Genomic DNA, 26,342 nt, shown 5'->3' on the forward strand with positions numbered 1-26,342 from the left:
AACGTTAAATTCCAGCTGGCTTTGCGTCATGAAGCACTGGCAGTTTTGGGCACTCACTGTGAGTTCCACTAACGTTCTAGATTAGCAATGTAGATGGGAAAGTAGGCAAGTTTTGCAATGTATCCTTTGCAAATTCAGGATACTTGGCAATTTACCAGCCAATTAGGTGCTTTGGAAGTGATCTCGGTGTTGTAATGTAGATGATGCCGCAACCAATTCTTGCACAAGAAAAATGCCATAAACAGCAAATTAGTAGGGAGCAGACAATCATAGTTGAAAGATCAAGATGTACAAAAAAGCTGGATGAACTCAGCAGGGCGGGCAGCATCCGTTGAGAGAAGCAGTCAACGTTTCGGGTCGAGACCCTTCATCAGGACTAAAGAAGGAGGGGGCAGGGGCCCGATAAAGAAGGTTAAGGGGTGGGGGAGGGGAAGCAATGAGGGGATAGGCAGGAGAGGTGAAGAAGGAATCTAAGGGGAAAGCACTATGGGTAGTAGAAGAAGGCAGAGTCATGAGAGGTGATAGGCAGCTAGAAGAGGAGACAGAGTGAAGGTGGGATGGGGGAATGGAGAGGGAGGGAATTACTGGAAGTTGGAGAACTCGATGTTCATACCAAGGGGCTGGAGACTATCCAGACGGTATATGAGATGTTGTTCCTCCAACCGAAGTTTGGCCTCATCATGGCAGTAGAGGAGGCCGTGAATAGATATATCCGAAAGGGAATGTGAAGCAGAGTTGAAGTGGGTGGCAACTGGGAGATCCTGTCTGTTGTGGCGAACGGAGCAGAGGTGCTCGACGAAGCGGTCCCCCAATCTGCGTCTGGTCTCGCCGATGTAGAGGAGGCCACACCGGGAGCACCAGAAGCAATAGATTACCCCAACAGACTCACAAGTGAAGTGTTGCCTCACCTGGAAGGACTGTTTTGGGCCCTGAATGGTGGTAAGAGAGGAGGTATAGGGACAGGTGTAGCACTTACGCTTGTAGGGATAAGTGCCAGGTGGGAGATTTGTGGGGAGGGACGTGTGGACCAGGGAGTCGCGGAGGGAACGATCCCTGCAAAAAGCAGAGAGGGATAGAGAGAGAAGATGTCCTTAGTGATGGGGTCCTGTTGAAGGTGGCGGAAGTCCTTAGTGGTGGGGTCCTTAGTGAGACATAAATGTTAGCCACTGTACTGGGAGAACATGGCCACTGTTCCTCAGAATAGTACAGTGGAATCTTTTAGCGTAGAACAGACAGGGCTCTGTTTTAAAATCCCACTTATAGCTGGCTCCTCTAAGTATATTCGCTTGTTTCTGAAGTGCACTGGACTGATGGCCTAGATAGTTGTGCTCAGGTTTCTGCAAGTGGAGTTGGTGTCGAAGCATCGTCAAGGCAGAATCGTGTCCCCGAGAACGAGGAAAGTCCTGATGTCTGATTGCCAGGCTGAATTGGAAAGGTTGGGTATGGGCCATATCGTAGTGGCGGGGTCCAGACTCTTGAGCAATCTGAGAGTGAGGAACAAACCAAACTGATGTTTGGATGACTTATGCGCCAGGTCAATAGACAATAGGTGCAGGATTAGGCCATTTGACCCTTCGATCCAGCACCGCCATTCAATGTGATCATGGCTGATCATCCACAATCAGTACCCCGTTCCTGCCTTCTCCCCATATCTCTTGACTCCGCTATCTTTAAGAGCTCTATCTAACTCTTTCTTGAAAGTATCCAGAGAATTGGCCTCCACTACCTTCTGAGGCAGAGCATTCCATAGATCCATAACTCTGGGTGAAAAGGTTTTTCCTGAACTCTGTCCTAAATGGCCTACCCCTTATTCTTAAACTGTGGCCTCTGGTTCTGGACTCCCCCAACATCGGGAACATGTTTCCTGCCTCTAGGTGTCGAATCCCTCAGATTGAAAAGGCCAAGGTGTTGAGACAAAGGTGAAGTGAGGCCTGGTTCTGCTCACTGATCCACAACTTTTACTCTGCTCTATGCTAAATTGCAGTGCTGGCTGCACTGATGCCTGGCTTTGCGCCTGTGTTCTTGTATCATTGCATCCGGCTTTGCAATGAACCATGCCTGCAAGTGATGCCTGGCTTCGTAAAATTCCAGTTCTGAAGCTATTTGCTTACTTGTATTGTTTGCACAATTTGTTTTATGCCATTTGTAAAACTCCAGTTCTGAAGATTTGTTTTTTCTTTCTCTGTGCATGTTTGCTGATCTTTTTTTAATGGGTTATTTTGGGGTTGCTTTGTTTTTGTGGCTGCCCGCATGCAGATGAATCTCAAAGTTACCTTAAGGTAAGTTACCATAAGTTACCAAAGTATTATCATACTTTGATAATAAATGTACCTTGGACTTTGAAAGTAGAACTGACAGCTACGAAGCTCAAAGACTGACCTTGCAGGAAAACACTCCACTACCTCACTATTTTTGCTCTCCCTTTTCACTAGTTTAGTTTTATATATATTTCTTATTGAAATTTACACTATATTTTGTGTGCAATGTACTGCTGCTGCAAAATAGCAAATTTTATAACTTACGCCAGTTATAGTAAACCTGATCCTGATTCTGATTAAGTTAATTAAGCCATTGTATTAGGTCTGGTATAGTTAGTGGCTACTGTCGGAGTAATGATGTGAATTTTCTTCTCAATGCTCCAACATTTTTATACAGTGCCACCACACAGAAACAAGCCCTTTGCCCTATCCAGTGCACGGCAACTTGGTTTTCTGCCTGGTCCATTTACCTACACTTAGACTATTTCCCGTCCGCACCTCTCCTGTTCAGCTACCTATCCAAACTTCTCTTAAATGTTGCAATTGAACCCGCATCATCCACTTCCACTGACAGTTCTGTAGGGTAATGTAATGGGTAGAAACATAGGCATAATTCACAAGTACCAACATTGAGTTGGCGTTCTGCTTAAGAGGCTGGTCTGACATGATGACGTAATGGCGTGAAGTTTTTTTTTACTGCGCTCTATGCTCTGTGTTTGGTTCACAATAAAGGAGATGTTGCAGTTTCCCTTAAGCGTAAAATGCTTGAGCTGTTTTATTTATGAAAACCTACAGTTTGTTCCACACTCAGGGATTAAGACCATAAGATATAGGACCACAAGTAGGCCATTAGGCCCATCGATTCTGCTCTGCCATTCAACCATGGGCTGATCCAATTTTTCCAGTCATCCTCACTCTCCTGCCTTCTTCCCATATCCTTTGATGCCCTGGCTAATCAAGAACCTATCAGTCTCTGCCTTAAATGCTCCCAATAACTTGGCCTCCGCAGCTGCTCGTGGCAACAAATTCCACAGCTTTACCACATTCTGACTGAAGTAATTTCTCCGCATCTCTGTTCTAAATGGACGTCCTTCAATCCTGAAGTCGTGCCCTCTTGTCCTAAACTCCCCTATCATGGGAAATAACTTTGCCATATCTAATCTGTTCAAGCCTTTTAACATTCGGAATGTTTCTATGAGATCCCCCTCATTCTCCTGAACTCCAGGAATTACAGCCCAAGAGCTGCCAGACATTCCTCACATGGTAACCCTTTCATTCCTGGAATCATTCTCGTTAATCTTTGAACACTCTCCAATGTCAGTATATCCTTTCTAAAATAAGGAGCCCAAAGCTGCGCACAATACTTTGTGTGGTCTCACGAGTGCCTTATAAAGCCTCAACATTACATCCCTGCTCTTATATTCTATACATCTAAAAATGAATGCCAACATTACATTCACCTCTTCACCATAGGGTATCCTGCACAAGGACTCCCAAGTCCCTTTGCATCTCTGCATTTTGAATTCTCTCCCATCTAAATAATAGTCTACCCATTTATTCCTTCCACCAAAGTGCATGACCATACACTTTCCAACATTGCACTTCATTTGCCACTTCTTTGCCCATTCCCCTGAACTATCTAATTCTCTCTGCAGGCTCTGTTTCCTTAACACTACCTGCTCCTCCACCTTTCTTTGTATCATTGGCAAGTTCAGCCACAAATCTATTAATCCCATAGTCCAAATCATTGACATACATCGTAAAAAGAAGTAGTCCCAACACCGACCCCTGTGGAGCTCCACTGGTAACCGTTAGCCAGCCAGAATAGGATCCCTTTATTCCCACTCTGTTTTTTGCCGATCAGCCAATACTGCACTCATGCTAGTATCTCCCCTGTAATTCCTTGGGCTCTTGTTAAGCATCCTTATGTGTGGCCTTCTGAAAATCCAAGTACACCATAGCTACTGCATCTCCTTTGTCTACCCTGCTTGTAATTTCCTCAAAAAATTGCAGTAGATTAGTCAGGCAGGATTTTCCTTTCAGGAAACCATGCTGGCTTTGGCCTATCTTGTCGTGTGCCCCCAGGTATTCTGTAATCTCATCCCTAACAATCAATTCCAACAACTTTCCAACCACTGATGTCAGACTAACAGGTCTATAGTCTCCTTTCTGCTGCCTCCCACCCTTCTTAAACAGTGGAGTAACATTTGCAATTTTCCAGTCATCTGGTACAATGCCAGAATCTATTGATTCTTGAAAGATCATCGTTAATGCCTCTACAATCTCTCCAGCTACTTCCTTCAGAATCCGAGGGTGCATTCCATCAGGTCCAGGAGATTTATCCACCCTCAGACCATTAAGCATCTGAGCACCTTCTGAGTCCTAATTTTCACTGCACATATTTAACTTCCCTGACCCTCTTGAATGTCCAGTATACTGCAGATGTCTTCCCCTGATACAAAATACGCATTCAGTTGCTGTGCCATCTCTGTGTCTCTCATTATAATGTCTCCAGTGTCATTTTCTATTGGTCCTATATCTACCCTCAACTCTCTCTTTTATCCTTTGTATACTTAAAAAAGATTTTAGTATCTTCTTTGATATTAGTTGATTAAGGATCAACTTTATTCACCACACACCAGGTTTTCTTAACTGGGGTTCTGCAAGAAGTCGCTAGGGGTTCCACAAGAGATTATAACCATATAACCATAACCATATAACAATCACAGCACGGAAACAGGCCATTCCGGCCCTCCTAGTCCGTGCCAAACTCTTAATCTCACCTAGTCCCACCTACCCGCACTCAGCCCATAACCCTCCACTCCTTTCCTGTCCATATACCTATCCAATTTTACCTTAAATGACACAACTGAACTGGCCTCTACTACTTCTACAGGAAGCTCATTCCACACAGCTATCACTCTCTGAGTAAAGAAATACCCCCTCGTGTTTCCCTTAAACTTTTGCCCCCTTACTCTCAAATCATGTCCTCTCGTTTGAATCTCCCCTACTCTCAATGGAAACAGCCTATTCACGTCAACTCTATCTATCCCTCTCAAAATTTTAAATACCTCGATCAAATCCCCCCTCAACCTTCTACGCTCCAATGAATAGAGACCTAACTTGTTCAACCTTTCTCTGTAACTTAAGTGCTGAAACCCAAGTAACATCCTAGTAAATCGTCTCTGCACTCTCTCCAATTAGAATTAGAGAGTGATTAGAAAAAATAAACATTGTTTTTTAAAGTTTCCTTGATGCTAGCGCTCGTAGTGCTGGGCAGTAACTGCCCCTTAGCAATCTCATTAGCAGTCTCTCTGCTCAGTATTGCAGTGTACAGTAGGACTGCATTTATTTGGTTGAGTCTATTCTTAGTTTTTGACGGACTGGTGCAGAGCCAACAACCTGTCTCTTAATATGAACAAAACAAAAGAGATGGTTGTTGACTTCAGGAGGGCACGGAGCAGCCACTCCCCGCTGAACATCGACGACTCCTTGGTAGAGATCGTAAACAGCACCAAATTTCTTGGTGTTCACCTGATGGAGAATCTCACCTGGTCCCTCAACACCAGCTCCATAGCAAAGAAAGCCCAGCAATACTTTTTGCGAAGGCTGAGGAAAGTCCATCTCCCACCCCCCCATCCTCATCACATTCTACAGGGGTTGTATTGAGAGCATCCTGAGCAGCTGCATCACTGCCTGGTTTGAACATTGCACCATCTTGGATTGCAAGACCCTGCAGCGGATAGTGAGGTCAGCTGAGAAGATCATCGGGGCCCCTGTTCCTGCCATCACGGACATTTACACTACACGCTGCATCCGCAACGGAAACAGCATTATGAAGGACCCCAAGCATCCCTCATACAATCTCTTCTCCCTCCTGCCATCTGGGAAAAGGCTCCGAAGCATTCGGGCTCTCAAGACCAGACTACGTAACAGTTTCTTCCCCCAAGCTATCAGACTCCTCAATACCCGAAGCCTGGACTGACACCTTGCCCTACTGTCCTGTTTATTATTTATTGTAATGCTTGCACTGTTTTGTGCACTTTATGCAGTCCAGTGTAGGTCTGTAGTCTAGTGTAGCTTTCTCTGTGTTGTTTTTTTTTTATATTACGTAGTTCAGTCTAGATTTTTGTACTGTGTTACATAACACCATGGTCCTGAAAAACGTTGTCTCATTTTTACTATGCACTGTACCAGCAGTTATGGTTGAAATGGCAATAAAAGTTGACTTGACTTGAGTTAGAGGAGGCAGTTGGTAATTGGTGAGCACAGTATCGCAGGGTTGGGGAGGACGGTAGGCTGATGAGTATGAAGTGTGTTTTCTGAGCACAACCTGAGCTTTGATGCCAGCCTCTCCCTCCCCAACTTCCTGTACATATTGCTGACTGCAGTCCAGTCGTGCACTCAAGATCAGATTTACTGACCTGCCCCTGGACAAGTTCTGGATTTCTGTGAAAGAAGGGTATCCTGCCATTCATAGGAAAACAATGAACATTTTGCTGCAGTTTTCAACCTCTTACATGAATTTAACAAGCATCAAGAGCAAGGATAGAAATCGTCTCGTTTCAGTTGAAGGTGAAATCCATGTGTGCTTATCTCAAGTTTGACCCAGAATTACTTTTTTGCAGCAAAAAAATTAACACCAGTTTCCTATACTAGGCCCGTATTTGAGCCTGATCATGTATGTTACTTAGTAAGAAAATGTTTTTTCAGAGTATTGTATAGAATTGTGTCTTAAGCTATATTTTCATTCATATTGCTTTGGCTTGTGGTTTTTAGTAACTTTACAATTCAACATTGTCAGTAAATTTTCATGCTGTAAATAGCATTAATTAAAATCAATTTACAGCCTTTATTTAAATTAAATCTACTGAGCTTACCTTTAGAAAAACTAAATCCCATTTTGGCTTAAGCTAATTATTTAACAGAAATTTATTTTGTTTGCCTTGTGAGTTTTAAAAATTTATGGAAGGGAAAGAAAGAGGTTAATTTCAAGAAAGGTTCAAAAGAGCATTTACAATTATTTTTGAGTTGTTATATATATAATTTACTAATCATGCTAATATACTGTGAGCTGTAGATATAATAATTTTAACACAGGGGTTCCCTGAGACCTGAAAATTATTTCAAAGGTTTCTGCAGGGCAAAAAGGTTGAGAAAGGCTGCCATAGATATTTAAATGTATTAGTAATTTCCAGTAGTGTGTGGTGCAACATGCAACAAAGACAACATTCAACAATTATAAACAATAAAGAATTAAATAAAAATAAAGTTAGAAGTACAAATAAGGTCATAGAAAAATACATCACAGAAACAGACCTTTTGGCCCATCTAGACTGTGCTGAAACATTTAAACAGCTGCTCCCACTGACCTGCACTGGAAGCATATTCCTCCATATCCCTATTATCCATGTACCTATCAGATTTCTATTGAGTGTTAAAATTGAGCTCGCATACACCACTTGCATTTGCAGTTTGTTCCACACTTTCACCAGCCTCTAATAGAATGGAATAAATGTGCAAAAAAAAACATAAGTACCAACATCCATTTGCAATGTAAACAGCTTTATAAAAATTAATTTAAGGCATTTACAGTGCAGTGCTGCGATAGGCATGACAGGTAGAAGGGGTGGCTAACTAGACTGGTTGATCAGATTAACTGCCTGGGAGAAGAAAGTTTTAAGATGGTGTGAAGTTTTTGTTTTAATAGCTTTATCGCACTATCCAGAAGGGACCTGTTAGGAAAGACATCAAATCAAGTTTAATTATCATTCAAACCATACATAGATACAGCTGAATGAGAACTTTCCTCTGGGGCCAAGGTGCAAAGCATTCAAAATAGCAAGCAAACATCCAAATATAACAAGTAATATAATTTAAACTATCGAGCAAAGAAGCATATTCATTAAAAAAAAACATACATAGTCCAAGAACCTGAGCGACAATGTCCAGGAATTGATGGTACAGACTCCCAGCAATGTACAGTCGGCCCTCCTTATCCGCGAATTCTGCATGCGCGAATTCAACCAATCGCGAAAACCCGGAAGTGCTCTTCAGCACTTGTTGTTCGAGCATGTACAGACTTTATTTTCTTGTCATTATTCCCTAAACAATATAGTTTTACAACTATTTTACATAGCATTTACATTTTATTAGGTATTATAAGTAATCTAGAGATGATTTAAAGTATATGGGAGGATGTGCGTGGGTTATCGTGGATTGGGATCAAAAAAAGTCGGAAGTTCTCTTACTAAGTAAGTCGGAACAGGTACATCCGGTGTTATTTAGCGTCAGTTAGTCACACGTTTGTCTTAGTATATAGTATATATTTTACCTTTCTATGCATATAAAACGCTTAAGAACGTACGTTTCAGTGCTGGGCTTGGGAACAGAAGTTCCCAAGTTTGATCCAGTGACAGATCGCTCCTGAGTGAGCTCTCCACCGTGCTGGGTTGATGTGGAGGATCAAAAACCCAAAACCCAATAATTAAACTATTGCATTGTTTATTAATAACTGTAGCTTTCATCGGGGCAGAGCCTTTCTCACTTTATCCTTTAAAATTGTTTCGATCGTTGACCGACTGTAGCCTAACACTTTTCCAATGACCGATGGCGTTTCACCTCTTTCCAATCGCTTTATTGTTTCCACTTTATTTTCAATCGTGATCGTGATTATTTTTGTGAACAGAAACACTGCGGATTCAGAGCTTTGCCGCCGGATCCTAATGTCCAGCGGACTGAGACAGGTTAAATAAGGTCTGGGATTCTGCTGGGTCCTAAGGTCCACCGCATTGAGACAGGTTGAATAAGGGACTTGAGCATCTGCATTTTTTGGTATCCGCGAGGGGTCCCGGAACCAATCCTTCACGGATAAGGAGGGCCGACTGTACAGATGCATGCAGTCTGGCCTGTCATTCCACCGCTTGAACATGGGAGGGCAGCACTGAAAGGTGAGGCTGAGCCCCAGCCAAGTTTAACCACGGTGTGGTCCTTCTTTGTTGCTCAGCTGGTCAGCAGCAGCAAGCCTGAGGCTTGAGGCCTAGTTCTCACTACAACTGAGGCTACACAGCTCCCATGTTGACGTCCCTCCACCAAACAAGATGGATATCCCGATGGGCACCTTTGACACCTCGGCCAGCTCCGCCGCCAACACCAGTCCAGCTACTCCGATCAACGAGTAGCTCACTGATGGAGTAGCCCTGCAGAACCCGGTGTTCTTGAAGTAGAATTACCTTTGGATTGTAGAAAACAAATTTACAATGAAAAAAGCACCTTTGGTTGGTTCCTGAGATGGTTGGCACATTTGCACGTGCGGCCATCTACCGAAAGTCCTGATTTTACTCATGGGTGTTGTCTGCAGTGATTTTTCCTGTCTACTTCTTTGTCCTGGACGCATACAAGTCATGCACTGATGGTAGATTGCAGCAAATGAGTTTTTCTGCTGTTCTCCCCTGTTCAGCCATTGTTTTTGTATATTATGATAAGACGCTGCACCGAACCAGGTAGTAATAGTGTCTGGCTTCTTCACTCAGAATGAAGATGCCCCCCCCCAGATTTCCTTAACTATTTCACCTTTCACCCAAAACCTATGACTGTTAGTTCTGGTCTCACCCAGCCTGAAGGAATAAACCTGCATGAATGCATCAATGGAATTAAAGCTGCAACAGATCATGAACAACACGTTGGAGGAACTCAGCAGGTCGGGCGGCATCTGTGGAAACGCTGACTGTTCGTTTCCACGGATGCTGCCCGACCTGCTGAGTTCCTCCCGCGCGTTGTGCGTGTTGCTTTGACCCCAGCATCTGCAGTGTATTTTGTGTAACAGATCATAAAGGTGGCTCGTGAACATTTGCTCAGGATAATGACTAATTGAAACTGTTGGGGCAGTATTGTCCATATTCTGCTGAAAACAAAAAAAAATGAAATTTCTGACCTTTGATCTGCCATTGATACATTTTTTTCTAACAATTCCTTCCAGAAAGATACACACAATAGACTTTGATTGGCATTATCAATTAATAGTACCATATCTCTTTCCATCATCCATGCAGTAGTATATGGTTGTGCTATCTGCTTTATATTGTCCCTAACATTCTACATTTTACACTGAAAAAATACTTTCTGTTTCAGAATGCAATGTTTTCAATGTTTCATGCTTTTTTTCCCCCAGAGGTTATATTGAAGATACATTCAGTAGGGATCTGCGGGTACCGACATCCATTTCTGGCAAGAAGGAAAACTGGGAGACTTTGTTATCAAGAAGCCCTTAGTTCTTGGGCATGAAGCCTCGGGTACCGTGACTAAAGTCTCCTGTGGTGTGACCCATCTGAAAGTAGGTCAGTCTATAGAGATCTGTATTGCAAAAGATGCTGGGAGAACATTGTAATTCACAGATAGAATTGCAATAGAGACACAGGCAAGTTAGTTCCTTCTGGTATTTAACTGAAGCCTTCTCCACTTTATCCCGCACTGCCTCCCTCACATTTGTATAGCTTCCTCTTAAATATTTAAAGCTAATTTAGGCCATAAGACCATAATACACAGGAGCAGAATTTGGCCCATCAAATCTGCACTGCTTTTCCATCATAGCTTCTCTACCCCACTCACCTGCCTTCTCCCCATAACCCTTAATGCCCTTAAGAAATTATCATTCTCTACTTTAAGCATACCCAATCATCTTGCCTCCACAGCCATCTGTGGCAGTGAATTCCACAGATTCACCACCCTCTGGCTAAAGAAGTTCCTCCTCATGTCTGTTCTAAAGGGACGTACCTGTATGCTGAGGCTGTGCTGTCTGGACCTAGACTCCCCTACTATAGGAAACATCTTGTCCATGTCCACTCAATCTAGTCTTTCAATATTCGATATTCAGTGTTTCTATAGGTTTCAGTGTGATCCCCCTCATTCTTCTGTAGACCAGCAAATACAAGCCCAGAGCACGCCTCATGTGTTAACCCTTTCATTCCCGGGATCATTCTCATGAATCTTCTCTGTGCTTTCTGCATTGCCAGCACATCCTTCCTTTATTAGGGGCCAAAGCTCCGAAACTGCCCACTGTATTGCAACTGCTATCTGACCAATGCTTTATAAAGCCTCAACATTACATCCTTGCTTTTATACTCCGGTCCTCTCAAATGACCTTCCTCACCACTGACTCAACCTGCAAGTTAACCTTTAGGGAATACGACACAAGGACTCCCAAGTCCATTTGCAGCTCTGATTTCTGAATTTCCTCCTCCGTTTGGGTGAACTTCATCAACTATTTCTGATTGTGGGTTCAGTCTCTCTAGATGAAGGATTTTGTATTTATATTCGATTTATTGTACATTTAATTGAATTGACTTTATTTCTTACATCCTTCACATACATGAGAAGTAAAAATCTTTATGGTATGTCTCCATAATAATGTGCAATGTGCAATCATAGTGATTTATAATAAATAGAACAGTCAGTGTAATATAAAGCCCTCTCAAGTCAGCGTGAGTTTATCAGTCTGATGGCCTACCAGGAAGAAGCTGTCCCGGAGCCTGTTGGTCCTGACTTTTATGCTGCGGTACTGCTTCCTAGATGGTAGCAGCTGGAATAGATTGTGGTTGGGATGGCTTGGGTCCCCGATGATCCTGTGGGCTCTTTTTGCACACTTATCCTTGTAAACGTCTCGAATCATGGGAAGTTCACAACTACTGATGTGTTGGGCTGTCCACACCACTCTCTGCATAGTCCTGTGATTAAGGGAGGTACAGTTCCCATACCAGCAGTGATGCAGCCAGTTAGGATGCTGTCAATTGTGCCTTTGTAGAAAGTTCTTAGGATTTGGGGGCCCATACCAAACTTCTTCAACTGTCTGAAATGAAAGAGGTGTTGTTGTGCCTTTTTTCACACACAGCTGGTGTGTACAGACCACATGAGGTCCTCGGTGATGTAGATGCTGAGGAACTTGAAGATGTTTACCCTCTTAACCCCAGATCCATTGATGTCAATAGGGGTTAGCCCGTCTCCATTTCTCCTGTAATCCACAGCCAGCTCCTTTGTTTTTGTGACATTGAGGGAGAGGCTGTTTTATCGATACCACTGTGTCAGAGAGATGACTTCTTCCCTGTGTAGGCAACGTCATTATTGTTTGAGATAAGGCCAATCAATGTAGTGTTGTCGGCAAATTTAATTAGCAGATTGGAGCTGTGAGTGGTGATGCAGTCATGGGTATACAGCAGGGGTTCCCAACCTGGGGTGCCCGCACCCAGTGGCTTGTGTCCTTGAGTGACGAGTCACGAGTCATCACTCAGCCAGCTGCCAGTGTGCCTTGAGAAATGGTAGTAACGTTTGTCCCAAGCACACTCCAACTCATCACATTAGTGAGGTATGTCAATGATGGTGCTGTGAAGGAAGATTTCCTGTTTTGTAAAGATCTGAAAACAAACACAACTGCAAAGGATGTGATGCAGCTGGTGAAAGACTTCTTTGCCAAACATGATTTAGATATAAAAGACTTTGGAGGAGTTTTGGTGTGCAGCACTGGATATGTTCCCAAGAATTGGTGGAAAAGCACTCCATGTCCTCATTCCATTTGCAACAATATACTTGTGTGAATCTGGATTCAGTTCCCTTTTGTCAATCAAGTCAAAATCTAGGAATCACCTGAATCCACAGGCAGACCTGCGGATCGCAGTCAGCAAGAAAGTTCCATGTTTTGACCAAATCATGAATGAGAAGCAGCAGCAAAGAAGTCATTGAATTTTATGTTCACAATTGGGATTGATTTTACTGTTTACAATTTTTTCTGAATAAATTAGAATCTAATTGCTCAATTTATATTTGCATTTTATGCACTGAGTTAAAAGCTTATTTTTTTAAGTTCAATTTGTTCACCCGTAGTATTGTATGTGGTTCAATTTGTGGTTCAAAAATTAGAAATTAGACTTCATCTTCAAATGTGATATTACTTTTGTAGGGGGTGCGAACAATAATCAAACATTTCCTAGGAGTGTGGGGCATAGAAAAGGTTGGGAACTACTGGTATACAGGGAGTAAAGGAGGGTACTCAGTATGCAGCCCTGAGGGGCTCCTGTATTGAGAATCAGAGAGATGGAGGTGAGGGAGCCCACTCTTACAACCTGCTGGCAATCTGACAGGAAGTCCAGGATCCAGATGCACAAGGCAGGGTCAAGGCTGAGGTCTCTGAGCTTCTTGTTGAGCCTGGATGGAACTATGGTGCTGAATGCTGAACTGTAGTCCAAGAACAGCATTCTCACATAAGCATCCTTCTCTAGATGTGTAAGGACAGTATGTAGAGCAGTGGCTATTGTGTCATCTGTTGATCGGTTGTATCGGTAGGCGAATTGTAGGGGGTCCAGTTTGGGTGGTAGCAAGCTGCAGAAGTAATCTTTGACCATCCTCTCAAAGCACTTGCTTATTATTGAGGTGAGTACGACAGGATGCCAGTCGTTCAAGTATGTTGCCTTGGTCTATTTTGGTACAGGGACTATGGTGGATAATTTGAAGCAGGACAGCACTTTACACTGGGAGAGGGAGAGATTAGATATGTCTGTAAACACACCTGCTAGTTGTGCTAAGTACTCACCCTGGGATGCCGTCCAGTCACACAGGCTTGCGACTATCCACTTGTTGGAAACACCTGTGTACCTCAGCCTCAGATGACCAGGTTGCAGGTTGTAGCGGTGGCTTTCCTCGGAGGCTCAGAGTTAGCGACATCGAACCGAACATACAAGTGATTGAGCTCATCTGGGAGAGAGGGGATGACGTTGGTGGCACCACAGTGTTTGGCTTTGAAGTCTGCGATGGTATGCAGCCCTCGCCACAAGTCAGGTGTGCTATTCGTTGTGAATCTTGACTCAGTCTTCTCCCTATATTGTTGTTTCACAGCCTTGATAGCTTTGCACAGATCATAGCTGCTTTTCTTGAGCTCTAGTCGATCTCCAGTGATGTAAGCGCAATGTCACTGTGAAGCTGCTCACATGGAACTATTGATCCAGGGTTTCTGGTTCAGGAAGACCATGACCGACTTCTGGGGGACAGCGTCATCGATGCACTTCCGGATGAAGCATGTGGCTCCATCAGTGAACTTGGAGACACCCTCATCATGGAAGACATTCCAGTTTCCATCATCAAAACAGTCCTGCAGCATGGAGGCCGATTGGTTGGACCAACAGTGACTGCCTCTTGTTTCAGCTTCTACTTGTACGTCAGTAAAATCTTGATCGAAGAGTGATCTGATTTTCCAAAGGCTGGGCAAAGGAGAATGGAAGCATTGCGGAAGGGAGTGTGGCAGTGGTCAAGTGTGTTATCTCCACGAGTGCTCACCTGGATGTGCTGACAAAACTTCAGAGAGACTTTCTCAGCAACACATGATTAAAGTCACCGGCGACGATGAAGGCAGCCTCTGGGTGTGCAGTCTCCAGCGTGTTGATGGTCTCGTTCAGTTCCTTGAGAGCCAGGTCAGTATCAGCCTGCGGTGGAATGTACACCGCTGTGATGGTAACAGCCGTGAACTCCCTAGGCAGCCAGTAGGGTCTGCACAGCAGCACCAGGTCTTCCAGATCTGGGGAACAAAAGGATTTGACTCCATGTACATTCTGGGGGTCAACCAAGCACTATTGACCATGAACCATACCCCTCCTCCTTTACTCTTCCCAGTGAGATTTTTTGACCTATCTGCCAGGAACAGGGAAAACCCAGAGGGCTCAATGGCATGATCCGGTATCTCCTCTGTCAGTCAGGTCTCCACGAAGCACAAAATGTTGCATTCCTTTGCTTCCCGCTAACAGCAGATTCTGCCTGTCAGTTTACAAAGCTTGTTATTGAGGGACTAAGCGTTAGCCAGGAATATGCTAGCGAGTGGCGGTCAATTTGCATGCCGTCTCAGCCTCACCAGGATGCCGGTTCTTCTCTCTCGCCTCCGGCGCTTCTTCCGAGGTAATGGCAGTGTAAGAGATGAATCTCCCACGGATTGCACAAGCAGAGGATCCCAGATGTTCAGAAGGGTTAGTCTATCATATCTGATATGACTATCAGCTACTTGAACAGAAAATGTTAAGAAAATCATAGAAATTAGTATACTGTAGATTTGGAACAGAGCGCGTAAAACAGAGAAGGACTCTAAGTTTCTTCCACTAAATCCTATCACATCCTAAAAACCTTAACACTCAGGTTTTGATTCGTACAACCTGTCCACGAGTCATTCTGGTTAATCTTCCTTATAAAGCCAAACTAATGTCCTTGGAAAAAGGGAGACACAAAAGATTGTAGATCCTGGAATCCAAAGCAAAGAAAAACAAATAGCTGGAGGAACTCAAGATTAGGCAGCATCCGTGAAGGGAAATGGACAATCAACATTTCAGATCCAGGTGAATGATCTGGACCTGGAACATCAGTTGTCCATTTCCCACTACAGATACTGCCTGACCTGCTGAGTTCTTCCAGCACTTTTGTTTTATTTCATTCTGGAGAAGGAGGTTTAACTCCTGGAAAAACGGCTCTTGACATTTGACTTTTAATGCATCTAGAATTGGCCTAGCAATACATTTGCTAGAAAAACTTTGCTATAAATGAAGGTAGGAAGGGATGGACAATGGATGCAATCTTCTTGTAACAAACAAATGATTGCTTCCTTGATGTAGGGGAAATTAGCGAAGGACAAAACTAATTAAGTGAATTTCCCTCACCTTTGGAGTTGGTAAATTTTATGGACTTGAGTGGCTGATGATTTTCCATGGAGTTAAAACCAGTCCCATCTATATTGGATATCCTTACTTTCCCACCTTAGATCTCTCATCTTGAAATAGGTTTGGATCATGTTGGTATCAGACTAGAAATATCAGCATTCCATCTGTTAATGAGATAAAGCCATCCACTGGGTCTTGTGGTGCAGATCCCGATGATAGCAGGACAGGTAGATGAAACATTCTTGTTATTATCGCAATACAACAGGGATGTAATCACATTGAATAGGGCAGAGAAGTGATTCTCCAGAATGATGTCAGCACTTAGAAGCAGAAGCAATGCACACAGAATGCTGGAGGAGCTCAACAGGTCATGCAGATCTATGGAAAGGTATAAACAGCCAATGTTCTGGGCCAAGGTCCTTGTTCAGGGCTGAGAAGGAAGGGAGAAGGTGGATTAGGGGAAGGAGGCTAGCTGAAAGGTGATAGGTGAAGCCAGGTGGGTGAGAAAGGTCAAGGGCTGGAGAATAAGGAATCTGATAGGAGAGGAGAGTGGACCATAGGAGAAAGAGGAGGAGGAGGAGTCCCGGGGAGGGGTGGAGGAAGTAATAGGCAGGTGATGAGAGGTAAAAGGTCAGTGTGGGGAATGGGGGGGGGGGGGGTGGAATTTATTTACCGAAGGAGAAATCGATATTCTTGCCGTCAAGTTGGAGGCCACCCAGATGGTATTTAAGGTGTTGCTCTCCAACTTGAAGGTGGCCTCGTCTTGGCACAAGAGGAGGCCACAGACAGACATGTTGGAATGGGAATTTGAATAAAATGCTTGGCCACCGGGAAGTTCAGCATGTGACAGATGGAGTGGAGTTGCTCAACGAAGTGGTCCACCAACTTACTACAGATCTCTCCAGTGTAGAGCAGGAAGCATTGGGATTACTGGACACTGTAGATGACCCCAGCAGATTCCCAGGTTATAAACAGAGGTAGTTTAAGCTGGGGCTCATCAGAAGCTCAGAAGGTTCATGATGAGTGTCGTGGTGAAGCAATTAAGTTACAAGAATAGCAGTGCAGAAACTGAACATAGAATAGAATTGAATTGGATTTGAATTGACTTTATTACTTACATCCTTCATATACATGTAAAAATCTTTACGTTACATCTCCGTCTAAATGTGCAATTTATAGTAATTTATATAAATAGTATATACAACAGGACAGCCAATATAACATAGAAATACAATTGTATCAGCATGAATTAATCAATCTGCTGGTCTGGTGGAAGAAGCTGTCCCAGAACCTGTTGGTCCTGGCTTTTATGCTGCCGTACCGTTTCCCGGATGGTAGCAGCTGGAGCAGTTTGTGGTTGGGGTGAATCGGGTCCCCAATGATCCTATGGGCCCTTTTTACACACCTGTATTTGTAAATATCCTGAATAGTGGGAGGTTCACATCTACAGATGTGCTGGGCTGTCTGCACCACTCTCTGTAGAGCCCTGCGATTGAGGGAAGTACAGTTCCCATACCAGGCAGTGATACAGCCAGTCAGGATGCTCTCAATCATGCCCCTGTAGAAAGTTCTTAGCATTTGGGGGCCCATACCAAACTTCTTCAACCGTCTGAGGTGAAAGAGGGCACCGTTGTGTCTTTTTCACCACACAGCCGATATGTACAGACCACGTGAGATCCTCAGTGATGTGAATGCCGAGGAACTTAAAGCTGTTCACCCTCTCAACCCAGATCCATTGATGTCAATAGGGGTTAGACTGTCTCCATTCCTCCTGTAATCCACAACCAGCTCCTTTGTTTTTGTGACATTGAGGGAGAGGTTGTTTTCTTAACACCACTGTGTCAGGGTGATGACTTCTTCTCTGTAGGCTGCCTGAGATAAGGCCAATCAATGTAGTATCGTCAGTAAATTTAATTAGCAGATTGGACCTTTGGGTGGCAGCACAGTCATGGGTATATAGCAAGTAAAGGAAAGGGCTTAGGGCAGCCCTGAGGGGCACCTGTGTTGAGGGTCAGAGGGGCAGAGGTGAGAGAGCCTACTCTTATCACTTGCTGGTGATCTGACAGGAAGTCCAGGATCCAGCTGCACAAGGCAGGGTGAAGGTCGAGGTCTCTGAGCTTCTTGTCAAGAATCTCAGCAGTGGAAAGACCATTCAGCCCACAGTGTTATCCCGATCTTGAGGTGCCAATTTATATGAAATGCCCTTCTGTGTATATCATTCCATTCCCTTCATAGTCATGTGTCTATCTACCACTCTGTGCCTAAAAAAACAACTTGTCTCTCACATCACCTTTACACTTCCCCACCCAGCCTTCAAAGCATGCCCTCTGGCATTTGACATTCTTACCCTGACCCAGTCTAGATCAGGATAGAAGACCTGAGTTCAAATCTCAGTACAGCAAGTTAACATAAATTCTCCATCACAAGCACAACCCTCCCACCACTGAGCACACATCAAGAGACAGCACCTCAAGAAGGTGACGTCTCTCATTAAGGATCATCAGCATTTGGGACTCGCCCTCTTGTCATTACTACCATCAGGAAGAGGAGGAGGTACAGGAGCCTGGAGATACATACTCAATGTTTTAGGAATGGCCTCTTTGCCTCCACCATCAATTTTCTAAATGGTCCATAAATCCTTGAACATTATCTCATTAGTCCTTACTTTTTGCAGTTGTTTTGTAATTAAGCTAATTTTATATCTTTGCACAGTTCTGCTGCCACAAAGCAAGTTTCATATCATACAAGACAGTGATAATAAAACTAATTCTTACTCTGATTCTGAGACTTGATGAGCACCTTCTCCATCATAAAAGAAATCTTAAAACTCCCTCGAACATCATCGTACACTCACACTTCGAGGACTACAGCAGTTCAAAAAGACAACTAATCATAACCTTGGGGGCAATTAGGGATTACAAAGTCCACATACTTTGAATGAATTTAAAAACATATGGAAATATGAAGAAATGGGTAATCAGCCTCATCCTATTCACTGTCACAGGAGCTAGTTCTCAGCCAATTTAATTCAATACATTTGAAATCAAGAATTAGCTTAAGACGATTGCATTCAGAAAGGGCAGTGAGACCAGGCAACATCTCACTGCCACATTGGCTTTGTTCTAGATCAAGTTTACAGCAGACAAGCTGCTACAGTACTGCCACAGCATTAGTATTTACCCAGTTTGGATTCTGTCAGTACTACGATATTCCAGACCTCAATGCAACTTTATTCCAGATACAAAGGTCCTGATAAAGGGTTTCAACCTGAAATGTTTACCATTTATTCCCTTCCATGAATGATCTGCTGAGATTCTTCAGCATGTTGTGTGTTTGTTGCAAAGGAACTGAATTTGAGATGTGGAGTGGGAGTGACTGCCAATTAACTTCCATTGCAGTACTTGACCATGTAACATAAAATGTTTAGGGATTGTAGCATGTATTTATTCACACATTGCTTATAAGGCTGATTATAAGACTAGATTGGCACTGGCAATCCTTTCTGGGTCAAATATTCCCAAACACTTTCATACATGACCAGTTGTCACCGTTGTTTCTGAGTCTAAACCTAAGACTTTGTTGGTCGCTTACATACAGATCAAGGTTCATTGTAGCAACACAGAAGCTGCTGGAGGAACTCAGGTTAGGCAGCATCTACGGAGGGATTTCACCATTTAAGAGAAGTTTGGATAAGTTCACGGATGGGAGGGATATGGAGGACTATGGTCCACGTGCGGGCAATGGGACTAGGCAGAAGAATAGTTTGGCACGGACTAGATGGGCAGGTGGGCTTGTTCCTGTGCTATAGCAATCTATGGCTATGGTAGTCAACGTTTTAAGTTTAGACCGTTTGTCTGGTCTGATAGAGGGTGCGACAGCCATTTCAAAATTGGGAGGGAAGGAGAAGTGCAAGAGCTAGCAGGTGATAGGTGGATGCAGGTAAGAGGAGTGGTGAGAAGCAGGTACAGAAGGAAAGAGTGGTAAAAGCGGGAGGTGTATGTGGAGGCAACAAAGGGCTGCAGTCGATTGAATCTGATAGGAAAGAAAGATGGAGCATGGAATCAAATGAGTGAGGTCAGGAACATTGTGAGGGTGATGGGCAGATGGAGTGGATGGAAGAGTGGAAAGAAACAGGACCATGAGAGAGTAGGACAGACATAGGAGAAGAAGGAGAAGGAACCAGAGAAGGGGGAGTTTACAGGAAGTTTGGAGAGTTCATTGTTCTTGCTGCCAAGTTGTAGATTACCCAGGCAGCATATGAGCTGCTGTTTCTGTGGTTTGCTCTTTGGCAAGTCCATATAACCATATAACAATTACAGCACGGAAACAGGCCATCTCGGCCCTTCTAGTCCGTGCCGACGCTTACACTCACCTAGTCCCAGTGGCCCGCACTCAGCCCATAACCCTCCATTCCTTTCCTGTCCATATACCTATCCAATTTTACTTTAAATTACAATACCAAACCTGCCTCTACCACTTCTACTGGAAGCTCATTCCACACAGCTACCACTCCCTGAGTAAAGAAGTTCCCCCTCGTGTTACCCCTAAACTTTTCCCCCCTAACTCTCAAATCATGTCCTTTTGTTTGAATCTCCCCTACTCTCAATGGAAAAAGCCTATCCACATCAACTCTATCTATCCCCCTCATTATTTTAAATACCTCTATCAAGTCCCCCCTCAACCTTCTACGCTCCAAAAAAATAAAGACCTAACTTGTTCAGCCTTTCCCTGTAACTTAGGTGCTGAAACCCAGGTAACATTCTAGTAAATCTAAAGTATGCTAAACAGTACCTTCCAACTTCAATGCCCTCTTGTCAGTATTGTGGAAAACTATTCACTGATGCTTCACCTGTCACAGCCTTTTTCCCGATCAGTTCTTGATCAGTCCATACAAACTTTTCAGCGGATTGGAGCTAATTGCTTGGACCAGTCGTTGGTGTGGCGATGTGGTTTTGAGGCACTGGAGAGAACATTACCCCCTCCTTTCCCCCTCTGCTAATGAACTGAATTCACATTTCTTCACTGCCAAGGTCCCATTTCAAGTTCAAATGAAGTTTATTGTCATTCAACCATACAGATATATATAGCTGAACAAATCATCGTTCCTGTGGAGTCAGAGCACATATAGTTACAATCCAGCACATACAGTCACAAAATATTAGCATGAGTCCTGAGAGGTATTGCATTAAGATTGACAGGTTGACATAATGTGCAAGGTGCATGTTTATGTAAGACTGTATAATGTTCCTGACACCACTACAATAAAACAGTCATATTAATGTGTGAAACAGCAGCAATAAATGATGAAAAGTGACCAGTGCAGAATGAGAGTGTGTCTGTAAGTTGGGAAGTGGGGACAGGGGGGCGGGGAGTGCAGGATGTACATGTGTGCTGGGTGACAGCAGGGTGTTAGTCTAACCCAGCCTGGCAATTCTGGTTCTCATCCATTTGAATTCGTGTCTCCACTCCATTTAGATTGCTATCCCTGTAACAGTGCCACTATCAGTATCACCAGGGTCTCTCTTCCACCCAACCAGGAGCGTACACAGAGCCCTTAGCATTGTCAATTATCCTTCCCGTCTGTCCAATGATGTCTTTGAACCCCCCCCCCCCCCCCCACCATCAGGCAGGAGGTATCATAGTATTAGGACAATGACCGTTAGGATGGGAAACAGCTTCTTCCTCCAGGCCATAAGAGTACTGAACTCCTGGCCACCATCCAGGTCTTATCACATATGAACCGACAGTAGCATTACACTGTTATTTTATAACTTGTGTTGTAAATGCACCTTATTTATTACACACACAAATGCTGGAGGAACTCAGCAGGTCAGGAAGAATCTATGGAAATGAATAAATAGTTGACATTTTGGGCTGAGACCCTTCTTCAGTCTTGAAATGTCAACTGTTTATTCACTTCCATAGATGCCACCTGGCCTGCTGAATTCCTCCAGCATTTTGCGTGTGTCGCTCTGGACCTCCAGCATCTGCAGAATTTCTCATTTATATTACTTTCTAATTCATTTGTAGTAATATTACTTTTGGAGTTGTGTGTGACTGTGTCCGGAGGATTGTTGTTTCGTTTGGCAGTTTACATATATAGGTTTGAAATGACAATAAACTTGAACTTGAAGTGTAAGTAGTTCACACTAGACCAAGTACTTAAAGCCTGCATGGAATGTTCACGTTAGCTGTATTGTGCCTTAAGTGTCTTGTTTTCCCATTGCTGCAGGTGACAAGGTTTCCATTGAGCCTGGTGTCCCCAGGGAGAATGATGATTATGTTAGAATTGGACGTTACAACCTGACCCCAACAAGCTTCACAAGTGGTTTTCCTCCTGATGATGGGGCCATGTGTCGATTTTATGCCCACAAAGCCAACTACTGCTACAAGTTAGTTTCCTGGCATCTTATTATTTTTACTTCCTGTTTGAAAAGCTTTATCATTGTTAATGTAAACCATCTGGGGCCTGAACTCACTGGTTAGGTGAAGTAGTGTTGAAACCCATCCTTGGGTATGGAGACAAATTGTCTTATATCTGCATAAGAATCTATAATATAAGGTGGTTAGTGCAATGGTTTTAGAGTGCCAGCAATCACTGATCGGATTTTGATTTCCACCACTGTCTGTAAGGAATTTTTCTACATTCTCTTCGTGACCATGTGAGTTTCCTCTGGGTGCTCTGGTTTCCTCCCACATTCCAAAGACGTACAGTTAGGGTTAGCGAGGCGTGGGCAGGCTATGTTGGCGCAAGAAGCATGTCGACACTTGCGGTCTGCCTCCCGCACAATCCTTGCACAGTGTTGGTCGTTGGCGCAAAATGATGCATTTCACTGCTGTTTCGATACACGTGACAAATAAAACTAATTTAACCTACCTTAATCTATATCTGTCATGCCCCATAGAGAATAATATAAGGCAGTGATATAAACAGGCCTGTCACTTTGCCAGTGTACAAATACTTATTAACCTGCTAAGTTTAAAACTGCATTATATTATTAAGCAGGAATCTTAACTGCTCACTGGCCAAAAGGAACCCATAGAACATGGAAATCTACGGCACATTACAGACCTTTCAGCCCACAATGTTGTGCCGACCATGTAACCTACTCTAGAAACTGCCTAGAATTACCCTACCCCATAACCCTCTATTTTACTAAACTCATATACCTAAGAGTCTCTTAAAAGACCCTATTGTTTCCACCTCCACCACCATCGCCAGCAGTGCATTCCACGCACCCACCACTCTTTGTGTGAAAAACTTACCTCTGACATCGCTCCTGTACCTACTTTCAAACATCTTAAAACTATGCCCCCTTGTGTTAGCAATTTCAGTCCTGGGAAAAAGCCTCTGGTTATCTTCTCATCATCTTATATACAACTCTTTGGAACATTAGTTTTCCTTTGCATTAGAACAGTATCATGACCTACTTAATTTGCTCAAGGTGAACCAACAGTAAACACTGGGGTTTATTCCATCAGGACAAGTACTCTGCCAAAGGATAATGACACATTATCTGTAGGGATAAAGGTCTGAAACAAAAGCCTCTAGTGTTCTTTTTTGTGAATGCTTTGCCTACGAGTAATATGCTAACTAATGATTGTAGGAGTGTTCATTTTATTTGACAACATGAGAACACTTTGTGAAGTCAATTCAAATAGAAAACTTCTGGCATCACACTGGGGTGGTGTTTGTGAGAGAGTATTAACCTTTGTTGCTCTGCACTGAGGCAAAGGTAACTTCCACAGAACTGGGACTCAGAATGATATTCAGAAGCACAGTCCCTATTCCTAATGGAATTCGCTTCCAAAGCTAAAGAGGATTAATAAGGTGTTAGAGTCATTCACAGGTGGGACTTGCTAACAGCATTATTTATCGCCACCTCTGAGACTAGTTAATTCTCTGTATTACCAGAAAATCAAATTAATACACGGTGAAACAGTTGGCTGCTCATCCAGACTTGTTGGTGCTTTTTTTTTAGTGAGCATCTGCCCATTTCTTTGCATGCACTCCTGATTCATTCTCCATTCTGTGTACGTCCAGCTTCATTCTCATGCATGTCTGCTTTCCTGTCACAGTTTCTGCTAGACTGCCCAGGATTGAGAAATTTGAATTTCAAAATAATACTCCAATAATTTTGATACTGCCAATTTTCCTGGCCTAAGTTGCTTATAAATCTCAAAGAAAATTAGTTACAGTAAGCAGGTCTAGAAATAATTATAATTATAACTTCCACTCAGAGAATTATCTTCTTTTTAAAAAATAAACTTATGGTTTACTGTTGCATCACTCAAGTGAAGAAATGCACAAACTCAACTTTTGAGTTTTTAACTTTGAGAAATGAAATTGTGCTATATGCCTGTGTTACCAGTTCAGTGTAATGCACTGAGGGTGATTGGTATAATAAAATTTTTCAATTTGCTTTGGGTTATAAACTGACATTTTAACGGGATTATTAAGTTAGAATGAGAAAGTATTCAATTTCCAGACTAGAGTTCAGAGTATTTGTCCATGGCTTGCTTTCTGTGTATTACGGTGCAAGATAGCAATAATGATTTTCTTTTTTGACCAATCAGGGTTGTTAGCCCTGAGCTGAACACCCTCCCCCCCCCCCCCCCCCCCCCCACCACCGTGGCACCCTGGAAGACCAATGTACCACTCTTAGTCTGGCCTCTACCCTTTGACCTGTTTGATTCTACCAAGAGTCAAAGCACAACGCCCTGACTCCAATCAACATAGAGGCCATTGAGGCACGCAAGTCTCTAAACCCTACAACAAGGGTGTAGCCCTCTTGGAGCTCGATTGCATCACATTCTACAGTAACTCTGCCTAAGATCTTACTGTGTATAAGATTGATGGTATATTTAGTCCCTGCTGACAGTGAAACTGCAAGAATGATCTGAGTGACAGAAAATAACACTGCACAAAAATCTTGCCACCATTATCATTATTCATTCCATTCCATGTCCCAGTCTCCCCGGGATGTGGGTATTGCTGACAAGGCTACAATTTGTCGCCCATGCTAAATTGTTCATGAGCGACTCTCTTGAACTATCTAATAGTACGGTGTGTTCAAGTTCAAGCACAGTGCTTTCAGGGAGGGAACTGCTGACTCTGATGGAGAAGCTGAGATTTATCAGTAAAACTGCATTACGGGGATGTTGCATTCCAAGAAAACATGCTGTGTCACAGTTTTCTGTTCCATCTACATGTGTGTCAAGTGTGAATCGAGCAAAATACGTATTGATTTACTTTTCACATAAATTCAGTGAAAGTGAATTTGATTCTGTATCTCAAAATTTTGGATAGTGATTTGAGACTTCTTTCAGGACTAATCCTGAACAGCTATAACACGGGAGCCACCCATAATGTATTTTTCAGATAGTTTAAGTATTTTTAAAATGGTGTTGGCTTCAGGGAATTGAAGGCAGTGGGAAACTGGGTGTCCACTGTTGCTTCTATTTCCTTACATTCTACGATATGATCTCAGGACACTACTTACTTTTGTTCAACAGAAGACATCCAATTGTCTACTTTTTTTCAATGCATGGGCTACACTCACATAAGCAGCGATTCCCAATCAGGGCTCCATGGACCTCTCGGTTAACAGTAGAGGTCCATAGCATAAAAAAGGTTGGGAACCCCTGCGTTGGGGCCAAGCTGTTTGTTCTGTTTCTCATCAGATAGGAAATCAAAAGAGGTGTTAATTACTATGAGCTTTCCCTCTGTAGACTTATTAAGTGCGAGGGCCTTACGGAGACAATACAATTGTTCTGGAATGGAGAGCTGTTCCAGGTAGATGTTATTGCTCAAGTTTTCTGCACTTTCCAGATCCCACACAAATCTATGATTACCTGTGGACAAAGTATTCATCTCACTAAGATTCCAGTCATATGATTCATTCATAAACTGTTTAATCAATCAAACACAAATATTGACCACAACGCCAAAAAAGCATTGCTTGCTGAACATTGGAAGTAAGGAATGCGTATCCTTCAGGATTGACCATGTTGTTTCTGGTTGCCCCATTACAGGGGAGAATATGGAGGCTTTGGAAAGGGTGCAGAAGAGGTTTGTCAGGATACTGCCTGGTTTAGAAGTATGAGCAATACAGAAGGGTTAAACTAACTTTGGTTTTGTTTTCTCTGGAGTGTTGGGGGCTGAGGGGAGACTTATGTGAGGCATAGATAGGATAGACAGTCAGAGTCTTTATCTCAGGGCAGAGATGTCAAATGCTAGACACCATGCATTGTAGGTGAAAATGGGAACGTTTAAAGGAGATGTGTGGGGCAGGTGATAGTGTTAGGTGCCTAGAACAGCCTGGCAGGGTAGATAGAATAGTGGCATTTAACAGCCTGATATGGATACGCTGGGAACAGGAGGATATGGACTGTAAGCAGGCAG

General features: G+C 43.2%; 1 pseudogene; it reads left to right on the plus strand.

The window, feature by feature from the left end:
* LOC140714449 (sorbitol dehydrogenase-like) overlaps positions 1 to 26,342 on the plus strand; it is a 49,386-nt pseudogene that overhangs the window by 4,798 nt on the left and 18,246 nt on the right.

Source organism: Hemitrygon akajei, chromosome 21 (assembly GCF_048418815.1).
Source record: "Hemitrygon akajei chromosome 21, sHemAka1.3, whole genome shotgun sequence".
Taxonomy (NCBI): Eukaryota; Metazoa; Chordata; class Chondrichthyes; order Myliobatiformes; family Dasyatidae; genus Hemitrygon; species Hemitrygon akajei.